This window comes from Nicotiana tabacum, chromosome 10 (genome assembly GCF_000715075.1).
Source record: "Nicotiana tabacum cultivar K326 chromosome 10, ASM71507v2, whole genome shotgun sequence".
NCBI lineage: Eukaryota > Viridiplantae > Streptophyta > Magnoliopsida > Solanales > Solanaceae > Nicotiana > Nicotiana tabacum.
Genome location: NC_134089.1, coordinates 10,602,020 through 10,607,408, shown reverse-complemented (window position 1 = coordinate 10,607,408; position 5,389 = coordinate 10,602,020). Strand labels below are relative to the sequence as shown.

Sequence of the window (5,389 nt, the reverse complement as noted above, 5' to 3'; positions counted from 1 at the left end):
TCGCAAGTTAAAATTCACCAATAGCATAGTCTAAAAAAATTTACGTTGTTAGTGCATAACCTAGGTTCCTTAGAAAAAGAGTTTAACTAATATCAACCAACACTGTAAATAATGAAAAAATAACACTATATAGGCGCTCTCAAAATAATAGCCGAAAAGATGTATAATATTTTGTATATATATATATTATGTATGTTATATACAAAATTTATACGTATTTTCGGTTACCATATGTAAATAGTTTTTGGCGCGGGTTAAAAGTGATAATACATCGTAAATAATTCGTGAGATTAGAAGGGTACCACCCATTGAAAAAGAAGCATAACAAGCTTCACCGTTTTAGAAAGACATTTTTTCCACTTAAAGAAAGCAGAGATATGAAAGGCTTTCTAATTATTACTATCTGCTTGGTCGCCTCCACATCTCTTATCTCCTATGCTTACAATGCTTATGTGGTTACAAATAAACTAGTTGTAGAAAATATAAGCAAAGAAGAAGAAGAAACAAAGATATCCCACATTCTCTTTGGCATCGCAGGGTCCGCTAAAACATGGACCAATCGCTCGCGTTACTCTGAGCTCTGGTGGAGACCAAATGTAACGCGAGGGTTCGTGTGGCTCGATGAAAAGTCCCAGGAAAACGAGCCATGGCCCGAAACTTCCCCACCCTATAGGGTCTCCGAAGATACTTCCAACTTCGAGTACACGTGTTGGTTTGGTAACAGGACAGCAGTGAGGATTGCGCGGATTGTAAAAGAGAGTTTTGAACTAGGTTTAAAGAATGTGAGATGGTTTGTAATGGGAGATGATGATACAGTATTTTTTCCTGAGAATTTGGTGACGGTTTTGGCTAAATATGATCATAACCAAATGTATTACATTGGTGGGAATTCTGAAAGTGTGGAGCAGAACGTAATATGTTCCTACACTATGGCTTACGGCGGCGGCGGAATTGCTATTAGTTATCCTCTGGCGGCGGAACTCGTCAAGATTTTGGATGGTTGCATTAATCGCTACCATTACTTGTGCAATTCTGATCAGAGGATTGGTGGTTGTATGGCTGAGATTGGAGTTCCTCTCACGAATGAACATGGTTTTCATCAGGTATACGTACATCTTTTAAATCAAAAGATTTTACTTTTTGTACAACTCCATCATTGTCATTTTAACAATTACTTACTACTAGTAGATAATTGTGAAACACTATTTATATCTGGAGAATCAAAAAAGTATTACTTTGATTAGAATTTTATCAAATATTTTTTCTAAAAATTTAAACTCCTTCGCTTCCATTTTATGTGATAATGATTGATTGAACATGAAATTTAAAAAAGAAAAATAAATTGTTGAAACTTGCTTTCGAAAGCGCATAGATATTTGTGTGACTGTAAATCATTTTATTAAAGTTAAATCGTTTCTACATATAAAAATATTATTTTTGTAACAGACTAAAAAAAAAGCACGCTAGATAAAATGTGAGGGAGCAGTGGCGGACCCACCTTATAGCAAGGGGTGTCAGTTGACACCCTTCGCGGGAAAATTTATATATCTGCCACTTTATAGCAAGGGGTGTCAGTTGACATCCCTTCACGAGAAAATTTTATGCGTATATACACTATATGTTAACTCTCCTTGATTTTTTTGTATGTTTACTTTTATATATTTTAATCTTCTCAGTGAGGGAGTGATACCATTTTTTAGTTGTCGAATATGTAGATTTTTATGTACTTTTAAGATATATGTCCGAAATTACATCCAAAGTTGGTTGGACCCGCTTTAACCTTGACATTCCAAAAATAAAATTCTTTTTTAAACACTCAAATCTGATTCCAAAAAAAAAAAAAAAAAAAAGAGAGACAAGCTTGAAATATATTCATTAGCCTCTTGTTATGTGTTCCTATTCATTGTTAAAGGGAAGGCAAATAGAAATTACTATATATCTTATATAAAAACTGAAAGATCTATTTAATCTGTTTGTTTAAGATGGATATAAATGGAAGCGCCCGAGGGCTTTTGGCAGCACATCCGGTGGCGCCGCTAGTATCACTGCACCATTTGGACATGCTCTACCCTCTAATTCCATCAATGAGCCGAGTTGAGTCAGTGAAGAAGGTAATTGAAGCTTATAACAAGGATCCAAGTCGGACAATGCAACATAGTTTGTGCTCCCGACCTAAAGAGAAATTGATCAGTATCAGTGTCATGGGGTTATACAGTTCAATTATATCCATGGCTAATGAATGTCAAGGAATTGGAGACTCCAATACGAACGTTCAAGACTTGGATAGGGTCAAAAGAGCCATTCACATTCAATACACGGCCAAACTATGTAGAACAGTGTAAGAGGCCTATAGAGTATTACTTGGATCAAGTTGTTGACCTTCCCAATGGTGAAACCTTGATCAGTTATAGTACCATAATTGGTGAATCAAATGAACAATGCGAGGACCAACATTATAAACCAGCTTTAGCAGTTCATATGGTTAATGTCACCGCGCCAATGCTATCTCCCAAAGTATGGAGAAAGGTAAATTTCTAGTTCTGATGTTTCTTTTTATGTGAACCTGTTTGTCTTGGCCGACAAAGTTTAAGAAAAAAAGAAGTTGGAACTAAAGGTCTTTATAAGAGCACTCTCTCTGTTCCCAAAAAAATTATACTTTTTGCATTTCAAGAGCCAAACCAGTTGTTTTTTTACTATGATTTTTTCATATATCTTTTAAATACTTTAAATTATTAATTCTTCTGACTAGTTTTTATGTAGTTTCTAAATATATATAAATTTTATTTTAAAAACTTAAAGATTTTTATGTCCGAATTCATTGTCAAAATTAAGAAGTTTGACTCTCGAAATTCTAAAAGTATTTTCTTTTTTTGGACGGAGGGAGTACTATATACGCATTTTTTGTCGCCACAGTAAGAAATAGAAAGTTTAAAGTTAAATTATTGTTAAAATAGAAATGTGTTATTCTTTTCTAAACAAACTAAAAGAGAAATAATGTCAGATAAAATGGAATAGAGAGATTAATTTATTTAGTTTGATGAAATATTTCTTATTAATTTTACTAACATAAGATTGATGAGTATATATGTACAAACTTTCCACATTCTATGAAAAAACAGGCACCACGACGGCAATGTTGCGAGGTAATCAATGATATTGGGAGCGTCTTACATATCAAAATTAGAGGTTGCAATCAGTGGGAATCAGTAACGCCGCCCTTTCACGACAAGTATGGAGACTTTGCCTATTTTCAAAGAAAGATTCACCCAGTGATGAATAGGTCAAGAAATTTAGAATTGGTACTTGAGAGATCAGCAAATTTAGATCCCTAGATGTTAATGAATTATACAGAAATGTCTGCTCCTCGATTCCCTCTGTTTTGACCTATTATTATCGTTTGCAAGCTATGTTACTTGGACTTTCCTAAAATATCGATGGGTGCGCATCGAATCCTCTAAAAGTAGGTATATTTTTGAAGGATCCGACACGAGTGTGACAATTATTTTGAAGAGTCTGCGCAACATAGTTTGCAAGCAGGTACGCGCGCGTTTGCATGTTGTAATATCATATATAATAATATATTCATTTGAACAAAAATAAAAGTTATATATATCTATCATGGTAGTATGTTGCAGTGTAACAATTTTAAATCACCCCTTCAAAGGAAAATATGGATCATAGATACAACACACTAATTTTGAAGTTTTTATTTAGATTAGAACTTTGAATCCGCAATATGTACAAAGATTAACGCTTATTTTATACATTTGAAGCATTAATCTATTATACTAAAAATTCAACATTTTCAAGATTCACAATGATGGGTTTAGAATAGATCTTAAACAGCAAATCTTTTTTAATATTTTCTATCATTTGTAATTTTTTGAGTCGCAAATTTGCCCTTCTGATTTGTATCTTCAAAGTAATTCACATATGATTCGATTGTTTTTATGTGACAAAACAACTTTTAAACTTCAGTATTATGATAACCAATGTTTTAAAAGGCGTAGGCATAAGGCGAGGCGTTTTATATATGCCTCAGCAAGGCGTGACACGGTGCGTAAGCCGCATGGGTATTAATTTTAATATTTTATAAAATAATATAATTACAGTAAATATTTTTAAATAGTTAAAATAACATAAAAATTTAAGAAACTATAAATAATATATATATATATATATATATATATATATATATATATATATATATATATATATATATACATGCTTACTCTCCATAAAAAACTAGTCAAAACAATCCATTATACGATACTTACAAGAACAAGTAACTTGTGTTGAAAATAATAAAGTTTTCTATACAGAGGAATAAAAAGGATGGCTAACCTGCAATTTAAACTTTGAACTTGCTGCTATGGAGAAGAATATAGTTTTTTTTTTTGTATTCGCAAAATAAAAAAAAATGGTTGTTCATTGCTTTTGGGAGATAGTAGTAGACTAGCAGACAAAATAACTTGGGCTTCTGCCTCGCTACAAAAACGCGCCTCAACGTCCTGGCTTATACCCCGAATTGATGGGCGTACACCTCTTTAGACTGATGTTTGGCCAAAATGCTATACTTTTAGTACACTACTCGCCTATTTTGTTGGTTTAGTGGTTAACTATGCGACATGTGAGTTAAATTATGTTGTTTTATATGTAGCATCATTAGAAGAAAGAAAAGAATGAAAGTTGCACGAAAAAAGGACGAAAATGCAAGAAAAAAGCACAAAAACACCAAGTACCCAAGCCTAGCTACAGGCCAAGCGTATCCAGCTCTGTAGCCAGCTTTACCGTGCTACAAGCCAAGCGTAGCTAGCTCTGTATCCAGCTTTACCGTGCTACAGTCCAGGCGTAGCCAGCTCCGTAGCTAGGCTGACTACGCTATAAGCCTGGCCTCGCGAGGTTTATAGTACGATAATCAAAAGTGCATGAATTAAAAGACTCCGACCCGGATTTGGACTCATGGTCTTCAACCCTAGCCTATAAATATTTTCTAAATATGTCTAAGAAGGGAAGGCATTTTTTTAGAGGGGTTCGACCTAAGGAGGCAAGAACACACCAGGAGCAAGGCAGAGAATTCTTCTGTGAGTTTTTCACTTCCTTTTTCCTATTTTCATTATTGGTTATGAATTTTAGTATTATAGTTTTGCATACTATTATGAACAACTAATTTATTATCTAGGGTTTTGATGAAACTTTTTGTAGGATGAATTCTTATTACGTTTTTAAATAATTGAGCCGTTGGATTTCTCTACTTGTTCAACTACGTATTTGTTGTTGTTGATTGAATGACCATCAATTGAATGTGCCTATTTAGTATGTATTGCTTGGAAAAGGGTTTATATTTAGGTAGTTGTTGAACAAAATCACTCCTAACATATGTGAGGAA

The 5,389-nt window shown here is 33.7% G+C and overlaps 1 pseudogene; it reads left to right on the top strand.

Moving 5' to 3' along the window:
* The first annotated feature begins 377 nt into the window (after nt 1–377).
* Nucleotides 378–3,532, top strand: LOC107795163 (uncharacterized; annotated as a pseudogene).
* The last annotated feature ends 1,857 nt before the right edge of the window (nt 3,533–5,389 follow it).